Source organism: Zophobas morio, unplaced genomic scaffold (genome assembly GCF_036711695.1).
Source record: "Zophobas morio isolate AGI-343-1 ecotype UQ-CSIRO unplaced genomic scaffold, CSIRO_AGI_Zmor_V1 ptg000024l, whole genome shotgun sequence".
NCBI lineage: Eukaryota > Metazoa > Arthropoda > Insecta > Coleoptera > Tenebrionidae > Zophobas > Zophobas morio.
In genome coordinates, this window is record NW_026972129.1 from 942777 (window position 1) to 957242 (window position 14466).

Here is a 14466-nt window from a genome sequence, read left to right on the forward strand (position 1 = left end):
CCGATTAAACCAGCTTTCAAACAAGAAAAAACGCATTGAAATCGGTTCATCTGTTTAGGAGTTACAGTACAACGGACTGACAAATATTTCAAAGTAATAACATCCGTCCTTTTGGGTCATTAATAGTAATTAACGTATTCAGAGAGGTAAACTAGGCTTAACATTCCAGCATATGTTTACTACTCGAGCGAGCGAAGCGAAGCGAGAGTGGTAATTTATGGGAGAAATGTTAAGCCAAGTTACCCCTCGAAAAACGTTCATTAGTTTATCGTACTCCAAAATGAATCTAACAACAAATTAAAATAAAAAAATTGTTAGAAGGTTATTTCGACAGAGTTCTCTCGCTCCAGAAGGGTAAATAACACACTCTCAATCCCTACGCCTCGAGGTTGTAAATTCCAAGGGGGCAAGGTCTGAACAAATGCGCACAATATGAAATATATTTAAAGCAGATAATCAGTGGGAAACAATGTATTCTTAATTCCTAGTACTTGTTTAACTTTTTTTGTTTATGTTTATGCTTCGAAAAAATTCGACCATTAGCACATCATATCGTATCGGGGCCAGCATTGAAGTACGTAACGGTGGCATTAAATGCATACATATGTTTAACAGAAACTGACATTTGATTGATTTTGTCTCTTCAACACAGAAGAGAGGACCACTTAATTAAAAAAGCATACTCGGTTTTTTGTCCAAAAAATATATCTAGAGATATACTTTAGGTAATAATAGCAACATAGTACAAGAACAAAATAAATCGACTGATTCATTAATTTTTTTCTGTCACCGTGTGCAAATCTAAAAAATGTTCTGAATATTGTAATTCTTATTTTATCATTATTATATAATAGATGTGCGTATTCTTCACATTTTCGAGAAAATGAGGTGACTCGTTCTTTACTTGACTAATAAAAAATTTGTGACGACGTCATCAACATGGATAATACTAGTCACAGCACAAAAGAAAAGTAGTAACAGCGTATTACCAGTGCAAGGAAAAACAATTTTGAAGTGACATCATTACTTTTTTGGGGGGAATAAACGGATAAGTTTTGATTAATAATAATTTACCAAACCTACAATAACTTTAACATATCTGCAAAATTTGAAAGTATTGATTTATCCAATAAAATAAATTGACTGATTCATTAATTTTTTTGAGTCACCCTGTGTAGGCAAATATAAAAAATATTAATACCGTTATAATTCACAAGTATTGACTCATCATATTTTGCACATTTAAGATAGGATTTATTCAGCAAAATTTTGAGTTGATATCATCAATTTTTTAGGAAGCGATGAGCAAATACATTTTGATCAAAAATTGACCATGCTTATGATAATTTTAAAACATTTACAAGATTTCAAAGCGTTCGGTTTTGCAGATTCACAATTAATTTCCAAAAATCTGGACGTTTCGTGTAAAAACTAAATGCGGAATTATAAACTACATGTGTAGGACTATGTTATTTCATATAATTTAAAACCCATTTACTATGTGCAGTTTTGAAGTGACGTCATCACATTATTGGTGGGAATGATTAGACAAATTTTGGTTAGCGTTTTACCATCTACATGATATTCCTAATATACACGTAAATACAAAATTTGACAACAATCAGCCCAGTATTTTCGGAGATTATCTATCTAATAAAAATCCGGACAGATGGACAGACAGACAGACGGAAACGGGAGACCTATTTCTTCCTACTCTGGATGTCATGAAAGGTCGAGAAAAAGTAAAAGTAGAAAGTGGGCCGACGGACTCGTTTACAATACTTCCTCTGCTTACGCTCAGAAAGTAAATAGTATATTGTTTAATTAGGAGACTTTTCGTGGCGAATCTGTAGGTTTGACGGGCGAGCTCCGAATAAAACATGCTATTTTTTCTGCAAACGTCTCAATCAAGTTCAAATCCAACACAATTCTTTTTACATAACCTCACTACCATTACCACCACACAACATGACAATCGGGAACTACACACCATGAACACTGTTTGCAATCAACTCTACCATACGGCGTATTTGCTTTATTGCTTTTACTTTTACCTTTACAAAATTCAAATAAATATATAAAGAAATAAGGATTGATCTTAGAACATAGTTATACCCACACTTCTATCGGAAAGTAATGATTCTGTAATTATAGATAATTATTAATAATATATTTTTATTTTCAAACGTCATATAACACTTATATGACGCTCTTACCGGGGTTTAAGTGTAATTTCTATGACACCGTGTTTGAGCGGCGTATAAGTACTACTTATACCCCGCCGGCGTATAAATAAAACATTTATACTCCGCGGGAGTATAAATATGTGAAAATCATAGTGGTTGTCAATCATAGTAACCAAGGTACTTCAGTGAAATCAAGGCAATTCCTTAATGAAGCAAGAAGATAGGAAATAATCATTTCAAAAGATGATTAATGGTTTGAAAATAAAATATTGTATTTCATTCGGAGTTTAAGTGACTTCATGTGACTCGTATGGACTTAATTCGCCTCGCTATCGCTCGGCGTTTAATCGTCCATACTCGACACATAAAGTATCACTTAAAGTTCTCTTAAAATAAATATCTATTGTATTCTAAAAGTTCGTAACAAATAAAAACTACATAATAAAAACAACATAAACGAAAGCATATTCTCAAAAAGAAAAAAAAATTGGGCACTCGGAAATCTCCTAACAAAACTGTCTTTGTTATATAACACTAGGAACTTGTACAGTTTTATTCAAAAACTATGGGGCACTGTCATTCTATCATTTGTGACAAATCATACGTGATTTAAGCTTTACTGTCATTTTGACACTTTTCAAAAATCTATTTTGTCAAACGGTGCCTTTGATATTATTAATATCCGAGAGATATGACACTACTTTCAGTAAATTAAAGTTATCTAAATAAAGCACATTTTACAAGTTATGACATTAGTAATGACAACTGCCCAATATTTTTTGAATGAAACTGTAGACACTTTATAATATATGCGATCATTCTCGATGGTCTCGTATGTTTTACTACGACAGAATCTAAATAGGCCGCCCTTGTATTTTCCGATCTTCACTTCTATCATTGTTTAAGTATATACCGGGTGTCCCACGTAACACTTTCAGGCGCAATAACTCAGGTATTTTTGAAGCGATTTTTATGAAATTTAAAACAGGTGTAATATAATAGGTAAAGATTAGGCTGATAACAAAAAAAACTTTTTTTTCGTAAAAAAAAACAATTTTAACACAGGTTCCTGTTGTTAAAAATTATGCAAAATTGCGTTATAACTTTAAGCAACTAAAATAACGCCTGTTGAGTACTAAGAATCGGGGTTGTTTCCCCTTCAACCTCAGGTAGCATTCTTATCACCAACCGCCCTAAAACGGTCAGTAACACAAGTGACAGTAATGTGTAAACATTCACCCAATAAACACAAAACGCAAAATACAGTCCGTTACTCAAAAACACAATCAAAACACATCCTGAGCTACAACAATCAACATATGGTCGGCGCATTTAATCATTAACCACTGCAAGTGTGGTGAGTGCAATCATCATCCATCATTAGCCGTCCTACAACATTTAGAAGTACGGGAAACGTCGAGGCAACAACGTGGACAAATAAGGTTAGTCTTTATTCTTTCTGATACGCGTACCTACATTTCCTCAATCGTTGTCAATATGCCTGATAAAGAGGTAACTTTTTTAAGGCTTCTCGGTGATCTAGAGAAGCTTGAGAACTTTATAGACAAGGTCGCGAACCATTCAAAATTAAGCATTTTAAAGCGTCGCCTGCAAATGTTGGAGGAACTAAATGTTGAATTCAAAAATTTCGTTAACAGACTTGACTCTGAATCAATCGGGCTAGCGAGCGACGATGTTTCGGAAGAAAGCCAGTATCGTTTTCGAGACATTCAGGTATAGATCGTCGAAACCCGTGCGAAATACGATGATGCAATAGACAAAAGCTTAAACAATTCGACTAATCCTCCCAATTCCTCCAATGGTAGTTCAAATAATGCGCAATTCGTTAAGCCCCCTACTATAGCCCCTAGAAATACATAGTATCGTCACTGTGGCGCAAACCTGGCGGAAACTTAACAAAAACAAAAATTATTAACACCATTTGACAGACCGCGAAATTTAAAATGGTTTTATGTTGGATTTAAAATTTGTAGTTTATATACAAAATATGGATTTTTAATTTGAATAAAATATAAAATTTAATCAATAAAATCTTATTTAATAACTATTAGTTATATTAATTGACAATTATTTGAATTTAAACAAAAATACCACGCCAAGACCACGTGACAACAACGGTTTACTCGCTGTCAACTCTCTGCTGACACAATTTAGTTCCAAACTAGGGCGATTTTTTGCGTTACCAACTGCATTTGCTCCACTCGTACAACAATGGATGACGGTACTATGTATTTCTAGGGGCTATACCTCCTACCATTGAGTTGCCTAAATTCAACGGTAATTATGAGGAATGGGCATCCTTTTTCGACACATTTCAAAGTTTAATTCACGCAAATGACGGTTTAACTGATATGGAAAAACTTCATTATCTCAAAGCATGCCTGGAAGATGAACCGAAAAGAACGTTAGAATCATTAAAAACAAATAACAACAATTATAAAATCGCGGTAGAATTGTTAAAAAAACGATACGAAAATAAACGTTTAATTATTATTAACAACAGTATAAAAAAACATTTTTGATATTCAGTTCATAAAAATAACTCCAAAATAAATAATTGACTTTTATTTATGCATAAATTGTGCAGTGCGTTTTTTCTAACAGAGAGATTCCCATCTCAAGGTGTCTACCCCATACTAACTTATATTTTGGTGACTCGAGTTTTGCCTTGATGGGCACTGTCACTGTTTTCCTTTTTTGTTATATCGAGATGGTACTTGAGCATCATTTGTTACGTACTGAAGTATTAGCATTATATAGAAAAACTAGAAATATTTTGATTTGATATTCGAGTAGATACTTCGTATTTCGAGTATGAACATCTACTGAGTTTTATTTATATCAACCATTGTCAAAAAATTGATCGACCGTTGTTTCGACAGAACTTCCTTCGCACCAAAAGTATAATGAAACATATTCAGCATTTTCAAGTTGAGTCTTTTCTTCACACAATTTTGTGATGACCTAATCAACATTTACGATCAACAAGTATACCACCTTGGTTTGGTGCAGTGTAATACTAAAAATAACTGTATTGTATTCCCAAAATTATCTGCGAATATCGAGTAAGCCGTTCCATCAATTTTTTGGGGGGAGTAAATAACTATTCTTAACAATTTACCATGCTTACAATAATTTTAAAACGTCTGCAAGATCTGAAAGTATTCATTTCTGCAACTTGAGTTATTCTCTAAAATAAATTGACTGATCCATGCATTTTTTTGAGTCACTGTAAAAGCAAATCTAAAAAATATGAATGCAATGATAAATTACGAAAATATACTAATGATATTTTGCACATTTTAGATAGGATTTATTCGGCAAAATCTTGAGATGCCGTCATCAAGTTTTTGGGCTTGATTAACAGATATATTTTGATTAAAAACCTACCATGTCAAACAGTAACTTGAAAACGTCTGCAATATTGCAAAATTCAGTTTTGCAATTCTTGATTCAATCAATAAAATAAATTGACTCAGTGATTATTGTCTCTATCTCTATCTTTGCTTTCAAGTTATTTTCCTCTAACTCTCCGCCGTACTTGCGTTGTAAATTTCATACAAGAAAAAGTATGTTAAACTCAAGTCTTCCATTAAGGAATCTTAAAGAACTGTCAATGCCAAAGCATTATACATCTATCTTTCAGAGATCTTTCACGTACAATATTATCAAAGTTTACAATAAATTTTTATTAGAGTTTAATTCGAGTTCTTCCATCAATTGTTTTAGGAAAAAAATTAAAAAATGCTTGATTAATACTTAGGTTTAAGTTTATTATTGTGGTTCTCTTGCTTGTTGTTAACTTTTTGTTATTATTATTATTATTTGTATAAATTTAGTTTCTAATTATGGATTATTTAATTTAATTTAATTTAATTTAGATTTAATTAGTTTAAATTGTTTAATTTGATCATTACCTAGCTGACTCCTGTCTAGATATTTAATCCGTTTTTCTGTACAAACTGTTTGGTTAGTTTTATTTTCTTGTAAATCTAAGGTTAAGTGGAATAGCCTATGGCTAGACTTCGCCTATTATTATTTAATAAAGTCCTATTATTATTATTATTATTATTATTATTTTTTTTTTTTTGAGACACCTCCTATAAGCAAAACTAAAGAATATGAATGGAATGATAAATCACAAGTATAGTCTCATCCTATTTTGGACATTTTAAATAGGATTCATTTGGCAAAATTTTGGGCAGACGCCATCAATTTTTTGGAGGGAATAAGTAAATATATTTTGAATACAAATTTATTATGCTTATCATATGTTTAAAACATCTGCAAGATTTCAACGCATTCGGTTTTGCAGATTCAAAATTAAATTGTAGGTGAAACGAAGTTCACAGGGTCAGCTAGTTATTAAATATTAATATTTAAATCACGCGCACTTTTGAGCGTCACGTCATAAGCCATACATTGTTGCCAAGTCGAGGATGTTTCCGTAGGGACTTTTTGTGGTAGGCTGTACTTTCAAGTGCGGCTCTGCCAAAAAACAGGGTTGGACAAATAGCGCGCGGTTAAAAAACTGCGACAAAACAGCGCCGAGACAAAAAAGCACTGTAAAAAATGGCGTAGGACAATATCATTTAGAGTCTAAACGGCACTAGGACAAATTAGCACGCGACAATTAATACTTAGTTACCTATTAATTGTATTATGTATTGTTTTATTACAATTAGGCATATAAAACGCGTTAGAAAAGGGTTGACAAGCGAGAATGATGTTCTGATGTGAATATTAATATGAACATTGACGTAAATGTTAAAAATTACCTTTACTAGCCCAATAAGACGTCTCAAAACAGTAATACTATGGCCACATAATAGATCGGTTGTGAATAAATCATACAAAATAAAACACGTCAGAAAAGGGTAGACAAGCGAGAATGATGTTCTGATGTGAATATTAATATAAACATTGACGTAAATGTTAAAAATTACCTTTACTAACCCAATAAGACGTCTCAAAACGGTAATACTATGGCCTCATAAAAGATCGGTTGTGAATAAACCACACAAAATCAACTCAAATTTAATTCAGAACTAGAAACAGACTATTCAAAAATTAAACAAACGATAAACGATTAAAGCGACAAGTTTAACGCCACAGATTTCAAATAGTTTTCAACATTTGCAAATGAGTACTCCGAAACCAATACTTTCAGCCGCTTTCTCAGTTGAACATATTTACAGTTGGCCGATTCTCGATCTCTTATACCCGATCTGCACCTCGCCATATGCATTTCTGTAGCACTTTGTTCCCTTTTTAACTGTCTAATAAGCTTATAGATTTGAGGGTGTTGGCAATCCAAAGAGTGTTTGAAAGAGTTATGGCAAGTTTCTAAGTAGTTGTTCGTCCTTGGTAGGTCAGTTAACATTCGATCAAACATATTCCAAATGTGGATATCGTACCTAGGCCTCAAATTATGCATTCGTTTCCCGACGTAAGTTTTCTCCCAATATTCTACTAAAGGTAGCAGTTCATGAGGAAAATTTTCACAGATAATCTCCAACGCAAACTGCACGTCCCTTTCAGGTACAAATGCGAGAGCAAGCAACACCTTACATCCTATTCTGACTTCGATGTTGTTCCGTTAGATAGGTTTGCTGAATTTTTCGCCATAAATTTTGGCTTAGATAAAAAAACCGCCGACGGTTCTTACTTGCCCGAAACACATTCTGACTGCATTCAAAGAAGCTATTTCGAAGTCCATTAAAACTGTTTCTGGACCCAAGTTTGGTTCCACTTCAAGTATTCTTTCAAAAAATTTCATGTAAGCTTGGTCTTGCTTGTTGGGCAATAGACCGAATATCACAGGAATCGCTTTTCCGTCTATTATTACGTGCACGGTTGAAATAATGGACGCGAGATCTTGAATGTACCGTTGATCGCCCAGCGGCGAAACTCCTTTAATGTGTCTAAAAACAGAAAATTTTCACCTCTTTCCAAAACCCTGTGGTGTTCTTCAATTATGACTTCCTCTTGGCAGGTAAAATTACCAGAGCTCCTCGAGCCGCATGTCGATAAGAGGACTGCGGAAGTACCTCCGATGGACCTTTGAATTATCTGCCTTAGTTTTAAATTGGAAGTTTCTGCCAATTGCCGCATAGATTGCTTCACCCTTCCTACTTCTCTTTTCGCGGGATCTGAGCCGTGACTATGAGCCGTTGTTGGAGTCGGTTCACTTTAATTCTCTGACACTAGCAATCTCCCTTTGAATCCCTTTTGGTAACACCTCCAAGAAACGGAATGGGCATTCTCTTTGTCTTTCCGGTAACGGTAACCACCATAAAACAATATTCTTCCACCTTTTTGTGATTTTTGCAAATTCCATGACGGGCGTTTGACAATTTGAGAAAAATTTTTGATTGGCACAAACCTACTAAAAAACTAAATAATGTTGCACTATTTCATGGCGCAATAAAATGTCCCAGCGCTATTTAATCGCGTGCTGTTTTGTGTCGGCGCTATTTTTTCCCATATTTATTTAATTACTGCGTTTTTTTGTGTCGGCGCTCTTTCGTCGCGGTTTTTTTAGTCGCGCGCTATTTTGTCCAACGCTCTTTTTTGGCAGAGCCGAAATCGTAAAATAGGTTATAAAATTATAAGAGGCTATGTATGACAAGTTCTTCAATGTTGCCACGTTCAGCACTGATATGATTGGTCTATGGCTTATGACGTCAGAGACCAGGTCCCGTCTTTAAAATAAAACTCAAAAATTAAGACTCTGAATATTTTTTACACTTTTTTTTTCAACTTTTGTTGAGGACTTTAGGTTCTATATTACATAGGGAACACTTGTACCAATTTTTTGTCAAAATCTGACAAGTTATTGACAATGGTTCGCTTTTGTTTAATTATTGAAACAGAAATCATTTTAACCTACGGAGAATGCCGTACAGACCTAGATGAAACAATCAGGCCTCTTATCGAACGGTATCCCCATGACGAGTTTACCAAATTCAAAGTGCAGAGAATAAAAAACTTATTTGAAGATACGGGAAGTGACCTAAAACAAGTGAAAAAAACAAGCTGTTAAATACTTCTAGCAAAATTATTTCCGTTCAAGTTATTAGAATTAATTCCTGAACCTAAAGCAGTTTTGCACCTTCAAAAAGGCTGTAGCGGAGCAACTGAAAATTGGTATTTTCTTAAAATTCCTAAAATAACGCTTGGCAAACAGGTATCCAATTTCCGCAAGGGTATACAAAATGCGAGGATAGCAGTTTTTTGTTTCATAGCTATCTATCCTTTAATACTTTTTGGAATTATTATTTGCGCAATAATTTATCGTTTTTTCTCTAACCAGACGTATTTCGGAGATGAATTTTTGGATACAGTATTTATTTTTCATCTTTAATCAAGTCATGCAAAACTTAATTATTTCAAAATTAAATTGAGGCATGCACAATTTACTTTTTCAAGATAATGATTATTCTCACCGATTCATATTAATCCTCACCTATCAAAATACCTACATTTCAAATTTCATAACAATCCGTTCAAAAATACCTGAATTATCGCGCCCGAAAGTGTTACGTGGGACACCCGGTATAATATACTTCTATGTAGTGTGAATGAAGTAGTATGGAATTTTGCGGCTTAACGATTTTTTAGTTTACTATTGTTACAAGGGTACAATAGAACAGTTTCGTTAATTTCAATTTATAATACTTCATTTAAGTTGAAGAAAATAAACAAATGTCATTTGTCATTTCTTACTGAGTAGAAACTGCAGCAGAAGTTTTTCCAACATAGAAATTTGAAAATTTACTAGGATATTTAATAATATTTCATCAGATAAGTAACAGGTAATTTGTAATTTACTCAGTATTATTTAACATATGACAAGTAACCAAAATTATGACGCATAACACTACGGTTAATTAACGTTATTTAACAAAAATAACCGACTCACAACACTAGTATATGAAGGTCCGTTTTTCTGACGTTTGAAGAAAAAATAATTTTGATCCAAATCTTATTGCTTATGCATATTGGGTTAGTATGGTATTATAATAAAACGAACTTCTTATGATGCAAGGTGAATGTTAAGAGTACCTTTACATTCATCCCCAGCATGTATATTAAGAAGGTTTAACAAGTAAGGAAAAGTGAACGATAAAATAGAATAAACTTTCCCAATTGAGATGTCTGTAGCTTCAGCTAACTCATGCACCATGCACCTTCATTCTTCTAACGGCCAAAACCATTTCATGAACTTTGTCAATGATTTCTGTTATGACGGCAGCTTTTTGGACCTCCCTCCCGAACCTGGTGTGTCTTCAACGGTTATTTTCCGGCGCTTGAACTCATTAACCCATAGTCGAATGGCTTCATAAGAAGAACATGAATCGTCGAATGCAGAACAATTACTTTCATGAAGTTCTCTCGCAGTTTTTTCTTCCAAAAAGAACTGATTTACACCACGAACTAGAATTTTCTCAATTTTTAAAAAACACTCGACACCCTAGTGTTCAGTTAAATTCCAAACGAAAAATTACACAGGCCTGCAAAAATTTAAATGTTGAAAACCTGTTTTTGTTTTAACAACTGTTTTGCATTTTTGCTTTATTCCTAATTAAGAGTATGAACTTCATTTTTTGTTATCACGCAAGGTTTTTTTGGAAAAAATACGGTAAACTAAAATTTAAGATATAATATACAATTTGAAAATTTTAAAGAAAAATTAGATTTTATTTTTATGTGCATTTTTATACATTTACAAAATAGTATACTTATTATATACCAAGAGACTAAAGTGCACGATGTAGTCCCGAAAGTGGAGATTAGTGCCCGAGCGTCAACGAGGACAACAACTACTTGAGACTTGAGGGATTACATCGCACTTTAGACTTGGAGTGTATATACTATTTTTTTCACTAGCAGCCATGACGCATGCAAATGTCGACTCATTTAGAGGTAGCAAATTCAACTTTTGCGACCACCGGTTCAAAAAGAAAAATTGAGGTTATGTACGCAATGTTTGATGTAATTATTTCTTAAAAAATGAACAAATGTGTGCTACAAACATTACTTGAGTATACGCATGGTAGTTGCTAGACGGTAGAAGATAAAATGATTAACTCAGCGAAAAGTATAAACGGTTTTCTTTATGTTGAAGATGTAGATTAAGTTTGATTAGAAATCAAAACAAAATCATGTTGCGTCAAAAAATTGACCGTTTATTTTTTCAGTTTATTGTCTTATGGTTTCTACTAGTGAAAAAAATAGTATATTAACCACGGTTGCAAAGCCACTTCTAGACCTCGCGCTTCAGAGCCCTCGACGCTGCGCGTCTCGGGTTCTATTTTGCGCTCGGTCTAGAATGCTTGGCTCTGCAACCTTGGCTAATAATATACTATTTTGCCCTCTTGGTACCATATGTAGATACTAAATTTTAAATTGGAAGAAAATATTCGAAATTACCTATCATCAATCGCGATAGTAAGCCTTGTCGGCTAACCAAGGCTATAGGTATAAATAAGACGAGCCATTTTGAATTTTTCGATGTGTTTCTATTACCACTTTAAGTTAAAAAATGTTTCGGTTGTCATGGAAACATTTTTTATCCCTAGGAAAAAAATTGGTCTAAAGAGTTTAGACAGTACTTCCCTCGCTGTTGGAAACGTGACGACTGCATGCCTATTAGGTTTTTTTCTTGCACATTTAAGATAGCAGTTATTCAGCAAAATTTTGAGGTGAGCAAATACATTTTGACTAAAAATTTATCATGACTATGATAGCTTTAAAACATCTCCAAGATTTCAAAGCATTCGGTTTTGTACTTGTTAACCACTAGCACGTAAAATGTCAGTGGTTAACAAGTAGCGGCCATACTACGAAAATATAAAAGACAAAGGTGTAGACTCAAAATTTTTGGCCGACCCGAAATTTTGACCCACCAGCCGCCACAGAATTTTAGTCATCTGCTTTGGGGCGATAAACTCATTCAAATCAAACAAATGTCTAGGTGACATTCTTCCGATGTAATGTATTCCCGTTGATAATGTACTGTAATAGTTATTTACATTATGAGTGCGCTAGGTAACATTTTGCAGGTTGAGGTCCTAATTTGCCACCCAACGCGAAGCGGAGGGTGGCATGGGACCGCAACCTGCAAAATGCCTAACGCACGAAAATTGTATTCAATTTTTTCCCCGACACTGAGTTTATTTTAAAAAATTGGTCTAAAGAGTTTAGACAGTACTTCCCTCGCTGTCGGAAACTTGACGACTGCATGCCTATTGTGTTTTTTTTTCTCATTACATTTTTGTAGTGGAAATTTAAAAAAAATTGCGTTGACGTCATCAACATTTTTGCAAGGACACGTATATGAGTTGGGATAGATGTAGTGTAATATTTAGAATAAAATTACTGTATTCCCAAATTTTCGGGAAAATGAATTGGGTCGTCTTGAATAATTTGTTATAATCAATAAAATAACGAAACAATTTACTCACGTATACGGCGCCGGCGTGTAATATGAGAGGGAACTGAAAATCGTGTATGTATAAGCATTCTTAATTTAAGATGACAAGCGTAACAGCATACGTGAGAGTCAAACAGAGAAACTGTAAACAAAACGACCATCGGTTTTATTGCTTCGACTTCCGTTTATTATATAAAACATTGGGTTTTATTTTAATTTTTGACGGTGGAGGAATTCACAATTGGTTGATTATAAACATGTCTATTCCACATTCGCGGAACCTAGTCAGCGCATAAAACAAATGCACGTCTGTAATGTTAAAGTCGATGTAAATAAGCGTGCTACCCTTATGTTTCAACCGCATTTTGATAAAAAATTGACCATGCTTATGATAACTTTAAAACATCTCCAAGATTTCCAAGCATTCGGTTCTGTAATTCCTGATTAAATCAATAAAATAAATTGACGCATTCATTAATTTTGTTCAGTCACCCTGTATATGCAAATCGAAAAAATTTTAATGGAATGATAAATCACAAGAAAAGACTCACCATATTTTGTACATTTTAGATAGGATTTATTCAGCAAAATTTTGTAGTGACGTCATAAACTTTTTACGGGGGACGACCTAATATGTTTTTCCTACTCCCCTTATCGTATCATACCATTAATACATTGTTTTCATGGACGTAAGTTCGTTTTACGAAATGATTACGATTGTTAATGACGACGGGACGTAAGTGATTTACTTACGTCCCTTAGGAAAAAAAGTGCATCAGGACACGTGCTCTGTTAATTTATATTTATGGTAATGTTACAGTTTGTACAATTACTAACATTGTTAGCAAAATTGGGACATTTATTTAGTACTTTTTTTGATAATTCAATGTTATTATCACCTTCTTTATCCAGCAATTTAATTGAAATTGACAAATTTCCTTTTATTTGTGTTTATAAACAACTGCATGAAGGTGCTGCCTAGTAACGTTTCAGATGTATGCTGAGGCTGACTAATAACGTTTCAGTTGTATTTGTAATATCACAATAAATTAATTAATTACTTTTCTTCATGAAAATTTTATCGTCTGGGGAGTAGGAAAAATGTTATATACAATTCGGGAGGTAGAATATTAACCAGCCTCAAACTCCATTGCTTGCCCTCGGGGTACCCCCTCGGGCGCAATCACGTTCTCGTCTGGTAAATATTACCTACCTCCCTTAATGTTTAAATAACTATTGATCAAAAATTTACCATGCTTATGATAATTTTAAAACATCTTCAAGATTTTAAAGCATTCGGTTTTGTAATTCCTAAGTAAATCAATAAAATAAATTTTGCGCATTCATTAATTTTTTTGAGCCACCCTGTATATGCAAATCCAAAAAATATGAATGGAGTGATATATCACAAGTACAGACGCATCATATTTTGTACATTTTAGATAGGATTTATTCGGCAAACTTTTGAGCTGACGTCATCAAGTTTTTGGAGGGGATAACCAAATATATTTTGACTAAAGATTTATGATGCTCTTTAGAGCCTTAAAACATCTGCAACATTTCAAAACATTCGGGTTAGCAGATTCAAAATTAAATTGCAAAATGTTGTTTTATAATTTTGATTTTTGTTCCAAAAATCTGGACGTTTCGGGTAAAAACTCAATTCGGGGTCGATGTTTTAAGGTTATAAAGAGCATAATAAATGTTTAGTCAAAATATGTTTGCTTATCCCCTCCAAAAAATTGATGACGTCAGGTCGAAAGTTTGCCGAATAAATCCTATCTAAACTGTACAAAATATGATGAGTCTGTACTTGTAATT

General features: G+C 33.6%; 1 protein-coding gene across 16 annotated transcripts in view; it reads right to left on the bottom strand.

Moving 5' to 3' along the window:
- The window catches only part of Dscam2 (Down syndrome cell adhesion molecule 2), a 956598-nt gene that overhangs the window by 764427 nt on the left and 177705 nt on the right, over nucleotides 1–14466 (bottom strand). The gene's annotated exons all lie outside the window — the stretch shown is intronic.